We start from the raw sequence: 26336 nt of genomic DNA on the forward strand, positions 1-26336 counted from the left end.
AAGAGGCGAAGGAGCCTAATTATAGAGGTCCCCATACACGATTGCATGTTGGTTTTGCACAATTGCATTGTTGGTTTTGAACATGGGGCCAGGCAGCACACAGGGTGGGGAGCATGTCGCAGAGCAAAACATTTCACATCATGAAAGGGAGCAAAAGAGCTGAAGGACAAGAGGCCATGAACCAGTGAATTCCCTTGATGGCCTGTCTCTAAAAATCTGAAGACTTCATGCCTCTTACAGGCTCTAACACCTGCAATACTCCCAAGCAAAGGACAAAAATCCCTCACATATTGGCCTTTGGGGCATTGGTTCCACTGACATGAGGTAGGAATGAATGGGGAGAGGTTTGTCAATAGCTAGTAAGTTCCAGTGACAATAAGGAATGAGAAGTTCCATACAAGCAGATGTGGTTGGCGTCCTATCCTTTCCAAGATTGCAATGCTGGACCATTGTCTGGGCAGCGTTGGTTTAGCATATATAGAGTTGCTGGGGTCGGATTGCAATTTCTGAATGTTAGTAAAGTCTGTGGAAGTCAGGCCTAGAGAAAGACTTGTGTAAGCAGGCTCGTGAAGAATGGGTTTATGAAGCTGACAGTTTCTTCTTTTCAGAGTTTCGGATGACTCCATGTCAAAGTCCCTTTGTTGACTATTAAAGTGTTGGGGGCGTGGCATTATTACCATGATGGGAAGAAGGGACAGCAGGCATGCTGCAGCCCCAGCATGGTGTCCCGTCTCAGCACCAGGGACTGTTGCTAGGGTACCAGGTCTGGTTCTCAAGCTTAGAAATGCAGTGTGCCTTCTGAATGTGGGTTTTCTTTCTTGTTGTTGGTTTGGGGGTTTGAACTCAGGGCCTCACACTTGCCAGGAAGTTGCTCTATCACTTGTGAAGAGGAAGATAGCCTTAAAAGAGGGTTGTAAAACATGGTAAACTGTCAATTAAAAGCTGTAACCTCGGACAGAGCTGTGAGGAATTGCCCATTAGAGCCATGCAAAAGTTCGGGACCGAGATGAAAGGCACCATGCAGAGATAAGCACCCATTCCTGCCTTTCTTTGTCTCCATTTGTAAATAAACTTTCCAAAGCAGGTCTCCCCTGCTGTTCTTATCTAAATAACACTAGGTCCCTAGCTCGCTACCAGCCCAATTAACCTAAACAATCTAACTCACTGGTTAGGACACCATGACCTGAGCACATCTTTGTAACCTGATGCCCTACACTACCTTTTAAATATCTTGTGAATCCTTTGTTCAGGGCTCAGACACAGGTACACATCTGGGCCCGCTGGCGTAAAATTAAAATCTGAGTTCTCCACTCCTCTGAGTATCGCTTGGTTTCTCCTCTGACTATATTGCCACAACACTTGAGCCACTCTGCCAGCCCTGAATGTGGGTTTTCATTGTGGGTGAAGCAGTCTGCTTGTCTGAGCTATTTCACTGTTTTTGTTTGTTTGTTTGTTTGTTTTTTATGGGTGTGGATTTTTTTTTAATCTTCAATCTTGAATCCTTTGTTTGGTGTTGGTGTGAAAGCTACTGTTTCTCATTATACTGAATAATGATACAATTTATTGTACTGTAAGCTATTGAATAATAGGGGAGCATGGTGATAGAGAAAGAGTGAGTAATGGGGGTTAATTTGATTAAAGCATGATATATACAGACCTGAAGTTCCATGGCAAAACCTCCTTGGACTATCAATCTGCACTTTAAAAAATTGAAAGGCAGGAGGGTAAACCAGGTCTTTTCTGGGCATAGGTGCCAGTAGGAGGGGGGAGGCATAAGGAAGTAGTGAGTGAGGCTGTAGCATTTGTATTTTGTGTTCATATATGAAAATAAAAAAATGAAACTTGTTGAAATTGTTCTAAAAGGGAGGGAGAGAAGAAAAAAGATGGAGGGGGTATATCTAAGATATATTGTTGTATCCCCTGTACAACTATTATATGCTAATAACATTTTTAATGGTTAAAAAAAGAAAAGGAAGGGGCAGAGAGGAGGGGAAGAATGGAAATATAATAAAGGTGATAAACTTGGTCAGAGTATATTGTATGCATGTGCAGAATTATCACAATGACATCCCCTCATATTATCGATGTATGCTAATCAAAAATAAAATTATTTTTAAAAGATTAAGAACAACCGTGAAGCCAGGCAAGATCCTTTCTATTCAGGAGGCCAAAGCAGGAAGAGCACTTCAGCCCAGGAGTTTGAGAACAGCTTGAGCAACATAGTAAGACCTCATCTCAAAAGAAATAAAACTTGTGGGAGTCCATCAAAACATTCTTTCCTATCAAAGAAGGTTGTGATCACATACTTCAGAGAGATGGCTGTCATGGGAAGAGGAAACAGCTCAGCATGATTCCTGGGTGAGTAAAGCCTCTATGTTACTGAAAAACACTGACCCAACAAGTTAGCAGCATGTTAGAGCCCAAATCCACCTTAGAGGGGAGCCAAGCTCGTTAGCAAAGCACCATTCTTCAAATGGTCATAGTAATCCTATCTCTGTTTCAGATGAAATCAGGAGTGAAACACATACAGAAACCAGTAGTGGCTGGTAGTCCTAAATGTTAAGTGCACTTCCTGCCCACCACCAACTTTAAAGTACTTCTTCATTCTCCTGCACAGGTCCAGACTGATGGCTTAGTTTTTAAAATTATTTTAGTTGCTTCATTGGTTCAAAGAACACGAGCTCCACAATTTTAGAAACTGAAGGATTCTACCGGGTAAAAAGGATATATCTTATTTGGACAGAGCATTTTCACAGGGCTTGTCTGTCTCATCAAGATTGTGCCAAGAACAAAAGCACTAAGACAAAGAGGAAGGAAAATCCAAGCTTTCTCCCTGTTGAACTACTTGTTCCACTATTGAGAATATCCACGAAGCAGGAGTGGCCACTATGAAGGCAAACTGAGCTGCAGTCTCAGAAACACCCTGTTCTTCCTCCCAGACCGCTAGCATTGGTTCCCATAGATAGCTGTAGGTGCCTCAAAATTGGCACGCTTCAGGCTGCGGTCATCACTTTTGATTTGTGCTGGAATCCTGGCATCTTCTTCTCAGATTGAGAGAGGCCAAATCATTAAAGATGAAAATAACAGCTCAGGTCTTTCCTTTTGGGATGATTTACGTTGGCTGCTTAATTTGTAAAGGTTGGAAAGTTTTGAACAACTGTTCAAAAGACCTGTTTTACCTCTTATTCCAGCTAATAAGGTACATTTTAAAAAATTACTTAATGATTCTTAAACATTGGTTCTGATACAGTCTTTGATGCTAATGAAAAGTTGGCCAAACTTTGCTCCTATAAAGGTACCAAAAGGCAATGGACTATGAATCCATGCATCTTAGTTTACTATAAAATGAGGGAATTGAGGCAGATGTTGAAATGATCTCTAGTGTTGTGTCCAGTGGGAATCTACAAATATTTATATTATTTGATTTGTGGGAAAGAGTTGCTGCAGGTGGTTGGTGGAGTTACTGGAGAGGGTGAGGTAGGAGGACTGCCTGAGCCCAGTAGTTCAAGGCCAGCTTGGGCTACATAGCAAGACCCTGTACCAAAGGAGAGACAAGGTGATGGGGAGGGAGAAGAAAAGGGAGAGAGAGAGAGAGAATAAGAATATATACCGTATGTATACAGAATATTATTATTTATGCAACAAACACTTTTGAGTACCTGTCTATGCCAGGGATGATAACAACAAGGTGTGGTCCCTGCCCTTAACCTGCTGATAGTTTGGGAGACTGACAGGTAGACAGGTGATTAATTACCTGCAGTGCAACAAAGGCTGTGATGTGACAGAAGAATACAAGTGAGAATATGGGATGGGGGTGTGGCTTTCACCAGTTCAAAGCCAAGAAATTGGTCCTATTTCTTCCTTAACTGAGTGAATCAGATCATGAACTGTTTTACATCTCTAAATTGAAAGATGAGCACCTTCGTGAATTATGGAGGATGCTAAAAATAGTGTTTCCTACAGGGCAGGGCTCCCTACCAGTGTAGTCACTTCGAGAGTTTTTGACCTGAAAGTTCTTTGGCATATTTTTTTCTCTACTTTTTCCCTCTCTCCTTTTTTCTCCACTTTATTTTCTAGAGACCTGGGTAGTCCCAAAGGAAGTATGTTTATGGATTCAAAGGGTGATTTATATAGGTAAAGAAGAAAATGATTTTTTTAAACCAAATACATAATGAGCCAGGTGCTGGTGGCTCACACCTGTAATCCTAGCTACTCTGGAGTCCGAGATCAGGAGGATCGTGGTTTGAAGACAGTCTGGGCAAATAGTACATGGGACTCTATCTCAAAAATACCCATCACAAAAAAGGACTGTTGGAGTGGCTCAAGGTGTAGGCCTTGAGTTCCAACCCAACTGCAAAAAAAAAAAAAAAAAAAAAAGAATGCAGGGTGATAGCATGGCTCAAGTGATAGAGTACCCGGCTCTATATCATTTTTATGTAGTCTCATACATATTGAAATTTATGATAATTTTAATTCCACTGCATTTTTCAGAATTCTCAATCACAATCCTCTGACAGCTGTCAAAGATTACTACCTTTTTAAATTGCCACCATTAAAATATCTGTAAGTACTGCAATAATTAATTTTTCTGTTGTTGTTTACTTCAATCAAAAGGTGTCATCTTTTTAGTTTTAACTAGGTAACTGAAAAAAATGTCTTTGGCAAAGGAAAGGGTCAAAATGAAGAGGCATAGGTGTGTATTATTTTAAAAAAAGACAAGATAAGAGGGGAGTGAATGCAACATAAAAATGAGAAGTGACATAATGGTTAGAAAAAAGTACAGATTCTCTTCAGTGCTAAGGTCATTAACTTGATGATGCAATCAATAAACTTACATTTCTTTAATAAGAGCTCTCTGAAACTTAATTTCTGTGACAAATAAACTCGTGAGATGGCTTCTTTTATAGGGAAACCCAAACTGAACTAATAATAGTTCCTTGAAATGTCTTTTTAAGTACACACTGTTTGTGTTGGGTTCCTCATGAATGTGTGCTTTCTCCCTCAGGGACCTGGGAAAAACACAAGTGTGACTTGGCACACTTGAGAACATCCTACTGATGACTCTTTAGTTGGAAAAACTGTAAGCTAGTTTTTATTAGATTTATGTATCACCTAGTTTCCTTTGGTTTGCTTGATTAATTTCTTAAGTCAGGCTGATTGAGATGCCATTTCCCTGTAATAAAATTCATCTTTTTTTTTTTTTTTTTTTAAAAAGGGTCTAGGGTTTGCACTCAGGGCTTTGCATTTGCTAGGCAGGTGCTGTACCTCTTGAGCCCAACCTCCCAAATTTATACTTTTTGAGTCTACAGTTTGATGAGTTTGCATAGATATGTAACGATGACCCCATTCCTGACATAGAATGATCCTGTCATCCCCAAATGCCCCTCATGTCTCTTTGGAGTCAGTCCACTCCTCCCACTGCTAGGCCCTTGCAACCATCAAACTTATTTCTCTTCCTATAGTTTTACCTTTTCTAGAACTTTTTTTTTTTGGTACTGGGGTTTGAATTCAGGGCTTTGCTCTTGCTAGGCAGGCCTGTGAGCCACTCTGCCAGTCCCCTTTTGAGCATTTTATAAATGGAATCATGTAGTACGTAGCCTTTGTGTTTGGCTTCTGCTGACCCTCTTCCCACCAAAGCCATGATCAGGTGTCCACAGGCAGAGATTCAATCACACTGTGTTCTTGACACGTGTGGTCGGTGTTGAACTTAACTGCTGACTGACAGGCATGTGGATAAGCATGTTCAAGAACACCCACAAGGCGGACTTGACATTATGGAGCTGCAGCAGAGGAACCCTTATTCTCCTGCAAGAAATCTGGTTTCCTGTCTTAGGCACAGAGCTCCCCAGTACCCACATCCCAGCAGTCACTTTGGCTTCAGGCTGGCATGACTAAATAATCTTAGGCCTTAACCACTCTGTCAAGAAAGAGTTATTAGGATAATAACTAGTTAAAATGTTTTTAATGTATAAAAGAAGCAATCAGGCTTACTGGAAATAAATTACCTGTCCCATGTTTCAGTGGGAAATGAACTGCACGTGGAGATGCTGACAGAAACCGCCTCCTACAGAGGAAGCGACTTGACTCATTAAGAGGAGAGAGACTTGAGAGGGACCAAGAGGCTCACTACACTGTCAGGTTACACTAAGACCTGGAACACTAAGAAGCCACCTGTAGGAGGTGACAGTTTTCAGTGGGGAGGACTGGGATGGGTGGTGTCATTGTTACAAATTGAAATATTTGATGCATTTTATACGCAAACCAGCAATTATTACTTTGTTCGCACAGTGCTCACTTAACTGGTGCTATGTGAAGACTGCTAATATAGGTATTATAGAATGTGAACTGAGGAACGGATCCAAAAGCTTCAGAGAGGATAGCAAAAAATCTAGTGTGAGTTTATATATATATATATATATATATGTACACATACACACACATACAGATATGTGTGTGTATGTGTATATATATATATATACCATATAGCTTAAGCTGATTTAAAACAAAAGCCTTAGACTAATTTTTGGTTTTCTTTCTTGAAATAAGCTAATGGCTTGTTTGTGTAAAGCTTTTTTATTAAAAGAAAACTTTTAAAAATCTTGTACCTAGCACAGTATTGTTAATAGAATTTATATGGAACATTTTATAGTTTAAGTCTGTCGGTTTCTTAATTGTGGACAAATTAACAGGCGGCCTTTTGCTGTAACACACCGTGTCACTCACTCAGCCCTGGCACCTGTGTGGACACATCAGTTTCATTTCCACTGTCCTTGGAAGTTCAGACTCAGCATGGATTTTTGTCAGGTAGCTCTAATGCCTGCTGTTTGTTTTCTTATTCTTTTTTCTGCCTTTCCTTCCTTCCTTTTCTTTCTTCCTTTCTTTTTTAGTTGAAGTTTAAGAGGGAAAGTACCAGTGTTCAGATTTGAACTATAATAGTTTGTATATTCAACATTTGAAGCATATTCTATTTTGTTGTACTCTTGTTTCAAAGTGTATTCAAGTAGGTTTTCTGAAATATAGAAATGAAATTTCAAAAAAAAAAAAAAGAAAGAAAGAGTTATTAGGATAATGGGCTGGAAATGATCATTAGTATTTGTACCCTCCCCTGTTTTACAAAAGAGAGAATGGTGGCACTAGAAAGCCAGGCAAATTGCCTGGAGACCACCCAGCTAGCTGTGCTCTGCTGCCACTGGACAAAGGAATAACCCCAGGAGCAGGAATTTTATTTTGTCAAGCTGCTCCTCTTTTATTATTTATCCCTCCCTCCCCCTTCCACTCTGACCTGATCACTCTCAACCTTCCTACAAGTTCTGCTAGGCTTAGGAAGGGTGGAACCCGAGCAGCTGCTGCCCTGTGTCTAAGAAAAAGTAAACAGAAAGCTGTTTTATTTGACACTTTCTTGTACCATGAGGTTCATGTGAGCAAAAGGAGGCCAAGGTTGAGGTTGCTTGCACCTTGACGGCACTTTCCTATGTCCCCAAACAGTGTCTTACCCAAGGGGGTCATTCAATGACTATTGACAATTGATTGTGAGACTCTAAACTCACCTGACACCAAGAAGCTCTTTTGCACTTTTCTCTTCTGAAGAAGCAGAATATTGCCTGTGGCTTGCAGATGGCCAAGGAACAGTCAGGTTATCCCAGCTGGATCTGTCTGGCTCCTGTCAGTGAGAGGCTCTGTCTTGAGAGCAAAGCATAATGCCCTATCTGGACGGTGACCCTCTGTAAGTACAAAGAACTGTTGTAGCCAAGGTCTACAACACACCTTCTGCCAAGATTGATCTTTCCTTTTACTGGGCCAGAAGTAGCGTTCTGGTAGATGACTAGGGATAGCTGGGATGTTTGGAAGATAAGGGGAGGGAAGGCTGCTCCCCTATGTATGATTGCCAATGAAGATTACACTTGGAGTCCTTTGGCCCAGGGCAGTAATTGAGTGAACCTGACTCCTTCAGCCCAAGCCCAGGAGTCTCACCTGGCAGATGCTGTGCTTTGAGAGGCAGGAATAGCTCTGCAGAGACAAATGCAAAGACAGAAGTTCACATACCATCTCCCATGAAGTGCCCATAGGCAAACCTGAGCCCAGGTGGATATTGTGCAGGTCAGAGGTTCATCTTCCCAGGCAATTAGAAATAAATGGGTCTCCAGATCAGCCATTAGGAAAGGGACCGGCAGGAGGCTCAGCAGCCAGCTTGCAGGACACTTTCTTGCTAGGGTGCGGTCAGAAGATAGCCACCGTGATGTGACCCCCTTCTTCAGGGATCAGACTCCATCCTCTTCAGTGTGCCAGGACTGGACAATGCGGATGCTCCTGTCCCAATCCAACAGGCTCTCAGAGCCTGAGGCCCTCATTTATTCCTTGGGGCTGTGTCTGTCATTCTTTTACTCAGGGAATACTTGCCAGGGGACAGGCTCTGCTAGGTGCTAGAAAATGCCCTAACTTACAAATTTCAATGACACATGAATTTCTTTTGCATAACATACATAATAATTCTTGCTGCCGATGTATAAAATGAAGTTCATTTGTAGTTGGTTTTTTCCTCAATGCTATTTTCTCCTCCATGCTCTCCTGCATTCCAGTTCTGCATCAGTCTCTGTGGATCCATGATGCTCTATGTGGCGTCCTTTCTAATTGCCGTTGGCTCTCCTGGTGCAAAAGATTTGAAGGCTAACACTGTTCTTTGAGAGCTTATTAAATGCTCTGCGTCAGGCCTGTAGACAAGTAGTGGTTGTATGTATGATAAAGGTATCTGGTCTCAGGGCTTTGCTGTAAGAAAATGGTAATGTAGACTCAAGAGGCTGGGAGTCAGGCTTTATAAAATGAACGGTAAAGTTAAATTTTGTCATAGAAGTAGCTCTTGGATTGACCCAGCATAGCTGTGTTAAGGAACACAGGCCTGCCACAAGTGCAGCTTGGAGTCTTTGCTCTCTGCACCTTTTTCTAGAACCCTTGGGCCAGCTAGTGATGCTTCCTAATTAAGATGCTTCCTCCTGGGTCAGTCCCTCAGTTTCTCACCAACACACCTTTGGCTTGTGACAGCTTCTGCATTGGGATCCCAATTTTAGTACTTAGAACATTGGCAAGGGAATTCATGGTCATGGCTTAAGAGGATGGGCTTTGACACAAAAGTCCCATGTACAAATCTTGCTGCTGCCACTTCCCTGTAGTGTGGCTTTGGGTAAATTACTTGACCTACTGAGCCTCAGTTTCTTTCTCCATATAAAGGGTATAATGTTGATTCCCTGATCACAGAGTTGTGAGGATTTAAGAAATAATGCATGTATTCCATAATACACAGCAAATAATACAGCTGCTGTTATTAATTAGCATTAGTATTGACAACCAGCATGGGATTAAGTGTACAAAAATAACAGTGGATATTGAAAATAGCCAACAATGACAAAACAACTAATTTCAGCTCTACTGCCAAGCCGTTGTGGGCTCCAGCTAATTGTGCACCCCTGGGTCACTCAGTCCCTGCCTTGTTGAAGCACTACAGTGGAAACAGAGGCCAGTTGGGGATGCAGAATACTCTTCAAAGACAGCTGCAGAGGGCTGGGGCCATGGCTTAAGTGGTAGAGCACCTGCCTAGCAAGCACAAAGCGCTGACTTCAAACCCAGGTACCGACCCCTCCCCCTAAAAAAAAGAAGAGGGATGATCCTTTCCTTTCCTTGCTGATTGCTCTACTCCTGTGCACTCAGGATTCCCTTTCTCTTCCTCCTTTGGCAGAGTCTGTTCCAGACTTGCTGTCTGATACTAGGGCTGCTGGCCATAAGCTCTGTGTGTGTGTGTGTGTGTGTGTGTGTGTGTGTGTGTGTGTGTGTGTGTTGGGGGGGGCGATTTCAGCTCTGTATAGGCAAGGACTTTCAAATAATTTGCACTTCCAGTCAGGGAAAGAGTGGCTCACCTTGTAACAGCTTCTGTGGTTCCACTAACATTTACTGAGTATCCACTGCATGCCAGGTTCTATATTGTATAAATTAAACATTGTTTCTTGCAGTGACTCATTCTGTAAAATCCTCTTATGTACATTTGAAGATACCTACTTCCCAGATAAGACACCTGAGTCTCAAATTAAATGAGCTCCCATGGTTGTTCACCACAGTGTTGAGGGACTATGATTTGATCTTGGCTCTTTCATCTTGTCACATAACTGGATGGCCATCCTTCAGCATTTGTAATATGTTGTGATACATTACCTCCCAAGGCCTTCTTTTTTTTTTCTTTTTTTTTTTTGTGGTACTGGGGATTGAACTCAGGGCCTCATGCATGCAAGGCAAACACTAAACCACTGAGCTATATCCCAAGCTCCTGAGGCCCTTCTGATCTTAAGATTAGTCTGGGATTCCTTTATCATTTAGTTTTCCATCTATCCATTTTCTCCCCAGCTGGATTGTTAGTACCCTGAGGACAAGGATAGTATTTGTAGCAAATAACTAGCATGTTTGGGAACCACCTCTCTGATGCTGCCTATTTCCTTAACATATGGAAACAGGAGATAAGAGAGCGAGTGAGAGGGAGAGCCCACTAATAAAAGGATAGCCAAGAACTTCCAATTCAAGGAATTTACCTCTTAGAATTACTTTCCCATGTATGCAAAAATATGAATAAGGATGGATTTTTTCAGTGTTCTTGTAAGTGAACAAAGTCTATTCCTAGAAGAACAGCTGGTGAAATGATGACACATCTGTATCATGGAATGCTATGGAGCCATTATAAAGAATGAAACAGCCAGGTGCCGGTGGCTCACTCCTGCAATCCTAGCTACTCAGGAGGCAGAGAACAGGAGGATTGCAGTTCAAGCCAGCCCAGGCAAATAGGTCAAGAGACCCTATTTTGAAAAAAAACATTCACAAATCAGGACTAGTAGAGTGGCTAAAGGTGTAGGCCCTGAGTTCAAACCCCAGTACTGAAAAAATAAAATATATCCCCATGTGCTGAAATAAAATAGTATCTATAACATATTAAGTGAAAGATGTAACTTAGACACTATGTGTGTGTATATATATATATATCTCACATGTTTATCTAAAAAAAAACTAAATGTGTGTATATGTATAATAATGAACTAGAAGGATTTACACCAATTTTAAGTGTCTCTTAGGTTGTAAGGAAGAGAGAGAGGGATTTTCATGATATAATTTTTTTATAGTTCTGCTGAGGGTATGTTGTGGCATTTACAAAAGTCCTTACATATAACATTCTTGAGTTCACTCCCTCCAACATTCTCCTTTATCCCCCCTTCCCCCTGTAAATTTTTTTAGTGAACAAGAATTTCATATTTGAAAGAAATTAAGATGTTTTAAAAGAAAAACAAGGTCAGAAATTATATGTAAGGAGAGACTAGCCAGAAAAACTTGTCCCCCTTGATTTTCCAGCTTGGGACCAACCCTCCAATCCCACTCCTTTGTGTAAGCAGTGGAAGAAGCCAGTGATTTTCTCTCTGGTCCAATTCTGCCATGTTTTTCTTCTTTCTGGGTCCCCTTGTGCTGAGAGCATTCCTTACAGCCAATTGGAGTGTGGGCCTGAGATCACTGCATACATTCATCATTGGTGATTGTAGATAAAAGCAGGGAAGCAGTGACCATCGGAGGTGAGGGTGATTGATGGAGCAGTCTCTGAGCACGTGCTTACTTCTTTAGTCACACTGATAAAACTCAGTCCCCAGGGACAAGAAGAAAGGGAGTGAAATGAAAACCAAAACCAGGAGGACCAAGCTCCCCTATCTCCAGCCTCCTGCTTTAGTGGCCCATCTGCCAGGGCTCAGTGACGACTACAGAGGTTCTGGTGAGGTGGTGAGGTTGCGTGTGCATGCATGTGTGTGTGTGAGTATGTGAGTGTGTGTGTGTGTGTGTGTGTGAGTGTGTGTGTGTGTGTGTGTTTGGGGGAAGCAAGCTTTCTGAAGTCTCACTCACAAACACAACCACATGCCTCCTAAATTCTCATCCAGCACTAAGATATCCTTTTTGTAATATCTTGTTTCCATTATAAAAGTAATACACTAAGAGAACATCTGGGGGGCTATCCAAGAAAGTGGTAATGTGGGAAGGGTGGCAGGGACTTAAGCTTCTGATGGTGCATCCTTTTTGTACTTTTTTTAACCACTTGAAAACATTATCTATTAAAAAATGAAAACTGAGAAGACTAACACATACTCACTGAAAAACATGTAAAAATTATAAAAGTATTTTTAAGAAATGCTAAAACATCCATAAGCCACCAGGCGCTATACCACTTGAGTCCCTCTGCCAGCCCTGGGAGGGACTCCCTAGATGTGAAAGACCTGAGGCGCCCCTGTGAAGAACAACAGGAACTGCCAGGTGGCCCACTTGCAGAGTTGAGTAGTCAGGGGGTGGTGGAGCGACCACTATGCCAAGCCAAGCCCTGTGTTTAGGGAAATAGTGGTCAGATAGATTATAGACCACAGACTTGGGACCGAGCCCATAAGCAGTGCAGAGCCAACAAATGACTTGCAGCTTGAGGTTGTCTAAAGGACATGGTGTTTTATGATGAGCTTGGCACAGTAGGGATGGGCAGAGGCCATGGGTAGGACCTGTGGTAATAGAACAGATGTGAGGTAATTGCCCTATGCTTCAGAAGGGGCCTTGTAAAAAAGAAAAAAAAAAAAAAAGGAAGGGGCCTTGTAGGCAACAGTTTTTCTGCACATCGGGGCCTGTCAGTGTTGCCAGCATGAGGTGGGAACTGGAGGGCTATCGTAAGATTTATTCCACCAGTTTTATTTACCCTGTAGTTGGACCTGTGGAATTAGCAGTGAGCCTGAGTAGTTGTGGGCACCTCAGGTTTCTTTTCCTTTTTTTTTTTTTTTTTTTTGGTAATTGATTAGTGAGATTTCAATGATTAATGAGCTTTCACCTTTCATACCCTCCTTAATGGGAAATGGATATGTAGCAATTGCTGTCCTGGGAAGCAGGCTGCAAGCTGGCCAGGAAGGTGGTTTCCAGGTTCCTCCAGCTTCTGAGGTTCACGGAGAGTGCTCACGTGCAGGCCTCAGGGGTGCCCCTTCCTCCATCTCTGTGATCACTTGCCCACACTGACTCCCCAGCCAAGAGAAAGAATTGAGCAAGCCTTCCAGAGCCCTGAAGTTTGTGCTATTGCTATGCCAGACTGGCATGAGTGTTCATTATCAATGGCAGGGTTTTCCCATAATGCCGAGCACCTACCGTCTGACCCGTCCCTGTAAAATCTTCATTCTGTACCTCTTTCCCCAAGAATGTGGAGGATGTAGAATTATACTTACTCTATTCCCTAATTAAGCCCTGGGGGCATATGAGGAGCAAGCACATTTCTGTGATCCGGTGCTCGAACTTTACCTCTACCTTCTTCTCTTGCAGCTATATGACTTAGCTTTATCCACCAGCAACAGCAAGAATTCATGATTCCTAAATAGACTCACCTCTGGGCCTTAACTTTTGCAGTCCTCTCTCCTGGGTCCCTCACCTGGAATACCCTCTCCTTTTTCTTGAAGATTTCTTGCTCTTGCCTTGAGACTCAGCCCAGGTATCACCTCCTTTAAGAAGCCTTTCCTGACTGCCCCAGTCTGCGTGTTCCTGTTGAGTATGCTATGTGTCTGTCTCTGCCCTTGAACCTGCTGTATTGTATGCACTTTTCTGACTACGTCTCTTTCCCCAGTAGCCTGCATCTCCTGCAGGGACTGTGTCATCTTACTCACACAGTGTTCTCCAGCACCCAGCGGAGGGCCTTATGCACAGGAGTTCCCAAGGCCTGCAGTGCTCTACAGTGTGACAAGACACCCTGATGCTAAGACCTTACCAAAAGCCTTACCCTGGCTGCAGTCATTGACTTTGAAGCTCTTTTTGGATGCCTAGAAGTGATTGTTATGCTGTGTCCTGAGTACTCTGATACAAGTATTACATGTTTTTGGTTAGTTTTGGCCTAGCCTATCTGTGTTAGTCAGACTTTCGTCGCTGTGACAAAATACATGACATAAATAATTCATCAGTGGCTCATGCCTGTAATCCTAGCTATTTGGGAAACTAAAGCTGGGAGGATCGTGGTTCAAGGCCAGGTCAGGCAAATAGTTCGCAAGACCCCATCTCAGTCAATAACTTGGTGTAGTATTACATACCTGTCATCCATTTTTAAGTCTAATTCTGTCTTACAGGTGATGTCTCAACTTTCAAAGATGCTCAGGCTGTTTATTAGAAAGTGTCCTTCTGCAGAATCTTGACAAGAGTTACAAGGTTTTACAAGCATAATACACAACAAAACCCAACAAAAACAGATACGTAAAAAGCAAATTCAGTAGACTTGTTAAGAGTCATTTTCCCCAGATTTGATTGCAAATGCTCTAGAAGAATCACAGATACAATGACAAAGCAAAATGAGCAAACAAAAATGTTAAAATAGCCATGGTTAAAATTCTGATAAACAGTTTAGCAACTAACAGAACAGTCTGGGTATTTCTATTGTTTTCAGCATTGTAGGGTAATAATTAATCATGACTGGCAACATTACATCAGCACCGTTAACTTCTTGTTATAGTTAGGAACACATGCACAAAAGCCTGCAAAAGGCAGCCATTACTAACAGTTTTAATTTGGTACCAGCTTGGTACAGGATTTTCCTAAACTTTCCATTTCAGAAAGTTTTATAAGCTTGGAAAACACAAATATATTTAATATACAAAGGAGTCAGCAACAGCATTACTGTTTTACAGAGGTCACACACACATAATTTAGTTGCTACCCTTGGAGTAAAACATTAAATCTTTGAATAGGTAGGATGTCAGGTTTATCACACTGACAAATTTCAAAACCCTAGATTTCCCATGAGTTTTGGGCAGGCAGTGTCAGTGACCCCAAATAGCCCCAATTTTTAACATTCAGTTGCATCTCATATATATAACAATGTTTACCCAACCAAGACAAATAGATATAGTTCAGGCTCCAAACAGCAGGACTAACCCAAATGGCCTCTTGCCTCTGAATGGCATTGATCATAAATAACAGAAATGCCAAAAGTCCTATTGATCATTTTTAAATGTAAGTGCATCTTAGATAAAAAAAAGATGCAGTGCATCTTAGATAAAAGATAGCATCAGTTGGTCATTTTATTTTATTGTTTTGGTAGTACTGGGGTTGAACTCAGGGCCTACACCTTGAACCACTCCACCAGTCCTTTTTTATGTTGGGTTTTTTCAAAATGGGGTCTTGAGAACTAGTTGCTTGGGCTGGCTTTGAACTGTGATCCTCCTAATCTCTGCCTCCTGAGTAGCTAGGATTATGGGTGTGAACCACTGATGCCTGACTTGTTATTTTATATTTACCAAACTTATACATTTTTAACTCTGCAAACATTTGTACAACATTCGGCTACAGTTTAAATATATAACTTCACATATCTTTAGTCATAGACACATGTAAGGCCTAACTGTATAAGCATCACTCAAGATAATAGTTGTTTAACTGTAATTATGCAATGGTCATTTAGAAAAGACTTGCCATAGCTGTCAAGTGGCTCAAGTGGCAAGAGTGCCTGCTAGCAAGCATGAGGCCCTGAGTTCAAACCCCAGTGCTGCCAAAAAACAACAAAAAAATGTGGTCAGAAGACTTGCCATAAACAGACTTTAAAATAATCGTTTAATTTTACTTATGATACAGTTACCTCAGTAGTCAAAACCCTGACAAAAATCAACAGAAAACACAAGCAAATATTGATGAAGACTAAGCATGGAGTTAGGAAACCTGATGGCTGAGAACCATGGCTTAGATGTGGATTAGGAGTCACATCCTAGACTGCTGACATTAGCAGATGGCTCGTGACATACAGAAGAGTCTTGCTGATCTTTAGCCAGGGAGCCCCTTCAAAATAACAGGCCTAGTATGACCACCCAAGGTCAAAAATTTCCTTCTCCTCACATGTAGAAGAGCTGGATGATTCATAGCCCAAAGTCTAAGAGTTAATGACACACAACCCTGTCAGTTAAATCAACAGAGTAAACCGGCCAACAGGCAAGCTGGCTATACAAAAATGTTCTTTTCTTTTGTGATCCCTGTTACATTTTCCTCACTGGCAATTTGTTCCTTCCATTTCTATGGAAAAGAGACATTGCAATTATCTAATTCCTGCTCAACAAAAAGCAAATTTTAAACCCCTGTTACAATTTTATAACTTTTTTTGTTATAAATCTGTCTTTAACTAGGCACAAATTACTCTTGTAAAAAAAATCATGGTTTTCCCTTCAAATCAAGCATCTTGCTTAAACTTCTTATTTAAAAAGGGGGAAAAAAAACCCTGGAGTGTAAGATGAAGACATTTCTAGGAAAATGCTTTTCATTTTGAAATCAGAAGACTGTCTCATACTGGGCACAATGGTTCAGGCCTACAATCCCATCACTGGGGAAGCTGAGGCAGGAGGATCGTGAGTTCAAGGCCAGCCTAAGCTATACAATGAGACCCTGTGTCAAAAAAAAAAAAAAGGCTCAAGTGGTAGAGCATTTGCTTAGCAAGTGTGAGGCCCTAAGTTCAAACCCCAGTGCCACCATAAACAATACAAAATAAGAGAAAGGAAAAAAAAAGGTTCATTATTGAGTGCTACTATTTTATCTAGGAAGTTTTAGAGCAAGAAAAATTCTGAATAAATCTTCATTAACTTTATTTCAGAAAGTGGTAAAATAGCTGTGGAATACAAACCCACTGATGCCAGAAGTGAAGAACTACACGAGTTAATAATTCAAATACATGGAGAGGACACCCTCAAAGCTTTCAGCTTCTCAACAGTGGATGCTCAGGTGGCCACTTGCCTTTTCTGTGCTTCAAATTAGACTTGTAATATAAGTGACTGCCTCTACAGGCAGTTGTGAGTATCTAAGGAGCTGACGTTCTTCCACTCTTTGTCCAATTGTTGCAGAATTCAGTAACAAAGATTAGCTCCCTTTGCTCTCCAATTTGACCAGGCAGCTTTCTACCCCTTCTCTCTTACTAACCACCAGAGCAGTAAACCTGCCAGGCCAAGACGTATAGCTTCAGAGAAGTGGTGCTAGACACCTGGAGAAGCAAGGCCAGTGGGCATGGTAAACATGTATCTGATCACGCAGTCAAGCTGAGCCCCAAATTCCCCTTTAAGAGGCAGACATTTTCTCTCAGAAGTGGGACACAATGCTTTGAGAGTGTTATGTGCCAGACTCCAAGTGTTGCAGGCCGGTGTCGAGGGTCCTTGCCTTTACAGGTCAGAGAACTGGCTTGTGAGGCAGCTGAGCGATGAGCCAAAGCCAGTATATGAAGTAGGGTTTATTAGAGAGAAAGGAAAGGCTACAGCTAGAGAAGTGCAGCAGAGCCCGAAGTCAGTAACTCGCTGCACAGGTGAAGGCTGGGGCTTTTTAAGGATGCTTTAACTCTGGGTTAGGGTATCAGTTAGGTTTTCTTTTCTATTGGCCATGTATTTGCATGGGGGCCCCTTTAGATGAGCTGGTCTTTTTGCCCCTTATTGGGGGGCAGGGAACAACATTGAGAGAATTTTGTTTATCAGTCCTGTGGCAGATCTGTGGGACCCTGTATCTCTTCCTGGCAGATTTGTGAGGCCCTGTATCTCTTCCTCAGGGAACAGAAATGCAGATTCATAACTCCTTCTCAGGGTGCAGGGCTCATGGGGTTCTCCATGGGGGATGGGCTACTTTCTGATCTGCCTTAGATATCCAGACCCAACAAGAGGTTGACTCTCCCTGTCCACCTCTTTGTCAGATGAATAATAAACCTTACTTCCTTCTCAAAACCTTGCTCTCCTTATTTGTAAATTGTGAATTGGCATTGAGGCCAAGGGATCAGTTTTTTCAGTAACAAAACCGGCAACCCAGATGGGATCCACAGGGGGTCCTCACTCCTTGAGTGTTAAGAGGCCCCCTGGGTTGCACTCTGGCTGGACCTCAGCAGAGGTGCTGGTAAATGAGGCTGGCAGACAACTAGAGGACAAATCCCAGCAGCTGCCAGGCTAAGATTAACACCAGGGACCTCCCATTGTCTCCTCCAAGAACCACAAACAGGACCTGTAGCCTCCAGGCCTGTGCACCCCAAAACCTGACTCTGCCTGTCTGAGAAGGTCCCACTGGGATCTTCACCTGGTCCCTCCAAGGGAGGAATTTGTTGGTGCCATTTTTAGGGTAGAAATCTCGGGTTAAAAGAGACCAGGGAATCTGGGGATCTGTTTTGAGGGGGAATTGTTGTCCCCACGTGGTGTTTTCTTTTGTTAAAGATCCCCATCTGGTTTGGGGGGAACTTGTGTCCCCTTTCTGGCTTCTGTGAGAGAGTCTTGTCTGTTGGCCTTAGGTCTAGGGGAGGAAACTCCCATCTGGTTGTTTGTCTGGTTCTTCATTTAGCCTGTTTGATATGGGAAACATAAATAGATGTTCTATTCTATCTGAAAGCCCTTTGGGAAATGTTAGGAAAAATGCCGCTCACAAAGAAAGCTCACAGGAAAAATCTCACGTCTAAGACCAAGGTTTAATGACAGGCTCAAGCTGTCAGGCTGACCCGGAAAAGATGGCACAGCACTGACTCTGGGCTAGGTGTGGCTTTCATAGAAGAGGGAGCTTGAGGAAGTTAGCGCATATGGGGGAGTCTCTGTTAGGGGTGGAGCTGTCTTAGAGTGCTGGAATTTCTGTTAAGGGTGGGGCTGCTGTTGGGGGTGGAACTGCCTGGGGGAGGCTCCATTTCTCAAGAAGTGAGGCCTGAGGACAAAATGGCTGCTGATTCACAAAATGCCAACATTATTACTCTATCAGGGAAGTCTTGTAGGGCTTGCTGGGAACAATGAGAAGCAAGGAGGGTCTTTCCTGCCCCAGGTCATACAGTCAATGTATGGAGCTCTGCATGAGTCCAGGGAGGGAGAAGGGAAAAGGAGGGGAGCCAGGACAGATCGGCAATCTCAGAATGGAAGACGTGGAGAAACCTGAGATGGAAGTCCCAGGTGTCGCACACCATCCTGCAACTCAGGCCCACCAGACTGAGGGCAGGGCTCTGCAATGCCTCCCTTCCTCCCCTCTCAGATTACTGCTCCTCCCCAGCAGACAACAGCTCAGGGTGGAGGAGGAAAATACTCCCTGAATCTCCCTGGTAACCAGTACAGGCAGCCTGCACCGTCGTCCAATTCTGCAGGCAGGTGTCTGCCTCCTTTAGGAGCCCAGCCATGAGGTTGGCTTTGGGGCTGAATGAGGTTACTAGAAACACAATGGAAAGTGAGAGTCAGGCAAGTTGGAAGAGGACTTGGTGCTGTGGCTGGAAAACGGAGGGGAAAGCAGAACTAATATCTCCCCTTCTCTTGCCTAGGTGAGCTTTTTCTGGTTAAGGTGGCCAATTTGGCTTAAGGATATGTACAGTGTCACACGCGAGAAAAGTATGGGCCAGAAGCTACCTGATACAGACTCTTCTGATGACGATCAGATTTCCAATAAGGATGCAGGGAAAATGGCTGAGGGGTGATTTAAGATTTTTAAAGTGTAAAAGTCTTCATTGTTCTTCTCCAAGGGAGCTCAGGGAAGTCATCATAGCGATTTCTGGAACTTCAAGAGGAAAAGGATTGCAATGTTGTTCTCCCAGCAAAATCATCATAGACAGTTCTGGAACTTCAAGAGAAAAAGGCTTGCATTATTCTCACAGGGAGCTCAGACAAGGCATCATAACAGTTCCTAAGGAGGTAGATTCAGTCCTAGAGGATGAAAGAGGGAACTGGCTTTGTTGCTCCTCACTCAGCCTAAACAGTGATGCAACTCCTGCCTCAGAAACTGACAAATTTTGTCTTCTAACACAGCCCGGCTTGTCAAATCTTACTATTCTCATTAAAATGTATGAAATTTATAACCAATTCTCTCCATGTAGTAAGAAATTAAAACCTAAACAGTTAAATAATGTATGTGCAAATCACAAGGACATAGGCAGGAAAACCAGAACTGATGCTGGACTCCTTTGTGGCAGTCTAGCTTCTGCAAGAGGCAGTGTAGGCAGTGAAAGTGCTTCTTGCCCTACCTCCTCCAGTGTAATCATCCTCTGGGCATCAGAAAACATAGCTTCAAGGGGTGTAGATTTTTAAGTCAAATCCCAGTTGTTCTCTTGCCCTTTCCTCTAGTTCACCAAGAACCAGTCATTTCCAAGGTATTTGCCTCTTGCCATCAGGGAACTGTACACCTCTAGACCTACTCACTAAATGTTGGGGTCACTAGAATATCTACATCAGTGAGTCTACTAGAGTGTGGGGCCAGGTCTTGCCTTTTTTATTCCCAAGCCCTCAAACTAGTACATGAGTATGGTCCTGTCTTGGAAGGGTTTTCCACTTTGACAAGCGGGTAGAAAATTGATAGCAGTTTGTTTTTCTTTTAGAAAAAATCAACCCTGCCAGGCACTGGTGGCTCACTCCTGCAATCCCAGCTACTCAGGAGGCAGAGATCAGGAACATCTCGGTTTGAAGCCAGCCCAAGCAAATAGTTTGAGAGACCCTATATCAAAAAAACCCTTCACAAAAAAAGAGCAGGTAAAATGGCTCAAGCTGTAGGCCCTGAGTTCAAACCCCAGTACCACACACACACACAACACACACACACACACACAGCTAAGTGGTAAGTATATGTAGGAGGGTCGTGGTTTAGGCTAGCCTAGGCAAAACCACAAGACCCTATCCAAAAAATAACTAAAATAAAAAGGACCAGGCACATAGAACAAGCAGTACAGTACATGTCTAGGAAGTACGAGGTCCTGAGTTCAAAACCCTAGTACTGAAAAAAAAAAAAGAAATGTGTTAGGCTGAATCGGGTTGTACAACTATGGTCCCAGCTACTCAGGAAGTGGAAGTAAGAGGATCAAAGTTGAAGACCAGCCTGGGCAAAGTTAGCACTAGACCATATCTGACAAAAAAAAAGTAAAAGGATTGGAAATGTGGATCACGTGGTAGAGTACTTCATGCTTGAAGCTCTGAGTTCAATTCCCAGTACCAGCAAAAAAAAAAAAATAAACAAACATATAAAAAAATAATAAGGGATGGGTTAGCTATCGCTGCAGTGATGTAACTCAGGGATTAGAATGACCTATGCAGGGCTGTAGCTGTCTAATGTAGTTGTGTTCTAATACTATGCTAGCTGGTTGGCTCCACCTTACCCTGAGGCTCTGTCCCACCTGTGCTCACTCTGCCACTAAGGGTGGAGAGGTGGTAGTTCAGAGGAGATGCTCCTCTCCTGTGAAGGCGGAAGTACACTGAAGACCAGCAGATCCTTGTGAGGCCTCTTCAAGCCAACACTTGGAACTGTACTTTCATTTCTACTTAATCTCACTGGCCAAAGCAAGCCACAGCAAAGCCTAAAGCCAGGCAACTGGAAAGGACAGTTCACCCACAATGAGATCATGGATGCCATATGGGCCAACAGGTTGGGGCTAGTAATTCAGTGTGTGAGGAGTCCTGGTTTGGAGATTATACAATGAGGGCTGCTGTTGCTGCAGCCACCTGGAAATATGGCATAGTGAAGGAAGGGGGACTCAAGCACTGTTCTCTTTGAGGTCACTTTGAGGAACCACGACAAGGCAAGAACCACATCTCCTTCCTCCCCACACAGATCTTGCTCCCTTCCCACCAGTGCCTAGCATCAAGCCCTGCTTTAGGGATGACTCAGGAATATGACCGAGTGCATTTTAGTCTGTTCCTTCAGCCTCTCCATGTAACTCGGTATGAAATATAGACTGAATGACTGGAGGTCGCAAATACTGTTATTGCCCCACAAACTAAAGAGACTGTGCCTTTGGAGCTGAAATCTGTACCCAGATGTGTCTGACCCCAAATACTGGCTCTACTGCCTTCCACAGGGACCTCCAGAAGAAAAGAATGAACACTAAAACAGAGTAGTTAAATTTCTATCTCCAGGAACCATTTGAAATGGAAAAGATTCTCATCACCTTTGAAATATCAAAAGCCAGCCAGGCACCAGTGGCTCACACCTGTAATCCTAGCTACTCAGGAGGCAGAGATCAAAGCCAACCAGGGCAAATAATTCATGACAGCCTACTTTGAAAAAAAAAGTCACAAAGAAAGGGCTGGCTCAAGCCTTGTGGGTGGAGAATGTATTTTAGGACAGTGACTCATGGTAAATTTTTCCCCAAGTCCCCAAAACGGACTACTCAATGTCAAGCCCTCAAAACCCAAGTTGGAGGGATAGAGAACCTAGGAGTGCTGTGGGGTGTTTTCGCTATATATGTTGAAGATTTTGAAGCTTGTTGTAAAAAAGTGATGGCCTATGGCTCTCCAAGATTGCCTTCATGAATACAACAGATGTTTTGTAGTAGTTTTAAAAAATCGATCCCCATGGAATGTAGGCACTGGTAAGTGAAAGAAGAAGGATAGTGGGAGACTGTGTGTTGTGTATTATCTGTACAAAACTGGGTGTCCCAATACAGTAATCACTAGCCACATATCACTGTTTAAATATAAATTTAATTTAATACAAATTAAATTTAAAAAGTCAGCTCCTAAATCACACTACCCAAATTTCCATTGCTCGATAGCCACATGTGCCTGGCCAGTGGCTACAATGGTGAACAGCAATGGTAGACCATTTCCATCATCACAGTTCTTTTTTCAGCAGTACAAGGGTTTGAACTCAGGCCTTAGCACTAGCTAGGCTGTACCATGTGAGCCCACACCCAGCTTTTTCTTGAGTCGGTTTTGGATAGGATCTCGCAGTTGTTGCCTGGGGCCAGCCTCAGACTGCAATCCTCCTACCTATGCCTCCCATGATTGGGACCACAGGTGCCCACCACCACGCCCAGCTTCTTTGCTGTGATGGGGGTCTCATTAACTTTTTGCCCATTTTGGCCTCAAACTGGGATCCTCCCGATCTCTGCCTCCTGAGTAGCGGGGATTCCATCATCATTACAATACTGATGGACAATGCTACCACTGAAAACCTCTGGAGGGACATACAAGATACTGACAATGGTGGTTTCCTTCAAGGAGGGCAGCTGGGAGGCTGCAATGACACATGTATGTGCCTTTTTGTATACACCTTTTGAATTTCACATCATGTATTTGTATCCAGTATATGAAAAATAATACAAAGATACAAATTGGGAATCCCTTCTAGGAGTCACTGTACTGGCAGAATGGTTCCCAGGAATTTACTTTGCAATTTTTCTACAATAAAATAAGCTAGTAGATTTACGACTTCGCATGTCATGTTTTTTCACAAACTTCTTGGCTCCTGCCAGCCTCTCTCTGCTCTTAGAAACTCACAGGTTAGAAGTGAATTAGTATGTAGTATAGGAATGTTAAAGGAAAATCTCACCCAGCTCTCATGCACCACTTAGCATCTTTTTTTCCCCTTTCTGACAAATGTGAGTCATTGTGATTGTATTCCATGTGAATAAACAACAGCCATAGTTCCTGTTGATAAGGCTGTTCCTGGTTCTATAACAGAAATAAGTGGGTTTCCTTTTTGGCATTCATAATCGCTGATCACTCTGCCTCCCGAGCAAGGTTGCAATCAGTGAAATAGGGAATGGGGATCTTGCTTGGCATGAACCTGTACTCAGGCTAGTTAAGGCAGGAATGGGGTGGGAGGACTGTGCAACATGACTGTGCTCTTAGAGAAAGAATGCATTCAAACTGAAAGGGGACAGGGAAGTATCTTTGCCCTGCTCAGAAGGCAACCTCTGAGTTCCAAAAGGCAACCTCCGATTTCCAACCTCTAACTGCAGATCCTGGGAGGGCCCATCACAAGAGAGGGCCTCTGAAACCTGTGTGCCACAAGCACTGTTCACAGGCAAATAAATCCTCTCTGTGTCTCCCACACTATAATTTTTATCTCACTAATAGCAATGCTATTTTCAGCATAAATTTAAATGTTATTTAAACCTTACAGCTACCTGGGAGGTCTGTCCTATTCTTCCCAGTTAATAGATGAGGAAATTGAAGTTAGGAAATAGATAACTCACCCAAGCTCAAAAAATATTATGTTAGTTGGGGCTCTTTATGTTCCATGTGAAAGAATCCAACTAAATTGCTTAAAGAACAAATGCAGCCAGGCATGGTGTGGTGGTACATGCCCGTAATCTCAGCACTTGGGAGGGGGAGGAAGGAAGATCTCAAGTCTAGGCCAGTCTAGGTACATAGCAAGACCCTGTTTCAAAGAAAGAAACAAAAAATAGTGCACAATACATCAAATCATAACAATTACTTAGAAACTGTTTAAGAACATGTGCACGGATGCGATGAACCTAGAAACCTCTCAAGTTCTCTTCTCTGATCACATAGGACTTTGTCGATCCCTTTATTATTGTTCAAGTCACATCGCAATATGAGATTTTTTTTCCATCTGGAGTTTGCCTGGTCAGCTCATGGTCCATGAATGAAATCTTTTGTGAACTTATGGCATATATACGTGCATTTGTGCATGTCACTCTTGTCCCATCCCCACCCCCATCACATCCCACCCCTGCCTTTGTGCATTTCACAAAAGCATGGAGAGCAACATGAGAAGAGGTAAACATACCTGCATATTTTTCAGAAGACCAGGAGCCTGCAAAGTAAAAGACCAGTAGAAAAGGGCTCCTGAAAAACAAAACATTATTTTGAGGGAATTCCCCACAGCCCCAAAACTCCGTAGCTATGCAACAGTTCAGTGGAGTAAGGTAGTGATATTAAGTGCTCAATTGGGAAGCAGAAGCATGGTTGTGCCAAGTCACCAATGCTCTGGCTGTGCCAGAAGTACTATTCTTTTCCCAAGGTAGCTCGATGCCTGTAGAAAATGCCTTAATTCTGGCATGGCTTTAAATGGGTTTGACAGTGGGGAGGATGGAAGGAAAGGGTGTAAGAGAGCGACTATGATGGAAATATTATGCACTCATGTAAGTAAATGGAAAAAATGAAACCTGTGGAAACTATTCCAGGAAGGAGTGGAGGGGGGAGAAAGGAGAATGTTGGAGGGGGTGAATTCTTTATGATATATTGTAAGAACTTTTGTAAATGTCACAATATACTGAATTCTCTCTGAATTTATTTCCTCCTTCCCAGTAAAATGGGGATAATCGGAAGACATGAACGTGAAGCTCTGGACAGCTAGTGTAGTGATCACTGACTAATAACTGTATTTGGGAGTTTTCCTTTGGTAAGCGTCTTTTTTAATTTTATACATCTATGGAACCAGTAAAGCAGTCTCATCTGATATTGGTCTATAGAGGTGGCGGGGGGAGGCAGGCAAGAAAAGACAAGTGGAGAACATGAAGCTCTGTGAGCAACCTTTTGCTAAAGCTGCATCTGGAGTACACCTGTTAAATATAGGTGATCAATAAAAGCCTTTGGAAGTGTTAAAAAAGAAAACAAAACAACAATAACAAAACCAATTGTTGTACCTGTACACCCAGTACAATTTTTAAGAGGCTGGTTTGACAACAAAAGAACATAGTTTGTATGTATTTGTAAACCTCCTCCTCAACTATCAACTGTTTTGAAAACACTCAACTCACCTAGCCTAAAACTCAGCAGGGGAGGTTCTCTCTCCTGCAGAACCGGCAGTCCCTAACAGCTGGTTTTATAAATGGAAGCAGACACTAAGTCCTCAACCTTTGCAGAGACACCAGCGATAGCTGCCTTGCAGAAGTCACCATGGAGCTTGAACTGAGCTGTTCCCACCCGCCCGGTGCGCGCATGCGCGTAGCTCTCCCCACGCCCACCGCAGCGCTCCACACTCAGGCCCGGGGCTCCCATTTAACGGAAAAGCCCACATCTCCCGCCCAGCCCCTCACTGGCTGCAGGTCGCTACTCTGGCCATTTTTCTTGAGTCCTTTAGGAGGAGAGATGTCACCTCTTTAAAGGAAAGAAAACAACCAGAGGACACGGTCAGAAGAGGAAAAGCTGGCCCGGGGCTCCACGCCTCTAGAGAATGACAGGCCAGGCACACGCGGGAAAGTGCCTGAAGGAGCAACGAGGGGAGCTCGTGGCATAAGGTGCGGTCAAAACCGGTGTTTTCCTGCCCTGGGCTCTGCCCACTGAGCTACACTAATGCGTGGGGGAGGCACAATAGGGCAGGAGTTATTTGGCTCCACTCACAAGTTCAACCTTCGGCAGAGGCGGGGGCGAAGTGACAGCCGCAAAGTCGCACTGTTGGTGCCAAGGCCAAGCGAGGTAAAGGACTCAGAAGCCAGGAGTCTGGTCTGCCGCAGAACTGCTGGAAACAGGCTGTACGGACGCGTATTGCCCGGCGCGGGTGACCCAGCCTTCCACCCGAGGCTGGCGCCCTGGGAACCGAGCGACAGGTACAGGCAACGGCTCCTGGGGAACGTCACCTCCAGGCTTTCCAGCGGCTGGCCCCGCCCCACGGCTTCTCTGGGC

At 43.2% G+C, this 26336-nt stretch overlaps 1 long non-coding RNA gene across 2 annotated transcripts; it reads right to left on the reverse strand.

Annotated features, from left to right (window-relative positions):
* Positions 1-6589: 6589 nt before the first annotated feature.
* Positions 6590-26193, reverse strand: LOC141413771 (uncharacterized). Of its 2 annotated transcripts, XR_012438648.1 has the most exons (5): positions 26055-26193; positions 24499-24557; positions 23942-24126; positions 7548-19596; positions 6590-7009 (listed from the first exon to the last, which is right to left on the reverse strand). It is a non-coding gene; the product is annotated as an uncharacterized lncRNA (long non-coding RNA). The 2 variants fall into 2 exon arrangements; XR_012438649.1 differs by lacking the exon at positions 23942-24126.
* Between the last annotated feature and the right edge of the window lie 143 nt (positions 26194-26336).

Source organism: Castor canadensis, chromosome 11 (assembly GCF_047511655.1).
Source record: "Castor canadensis chromosome 11, mCasCan1.hap1v2, whole genome shotgun sequence".
NCBI lineage: Eukaryota > Metazoa > Chordata > Mammalia > Rodentia > Castoridae > Castor > Castor canadensis.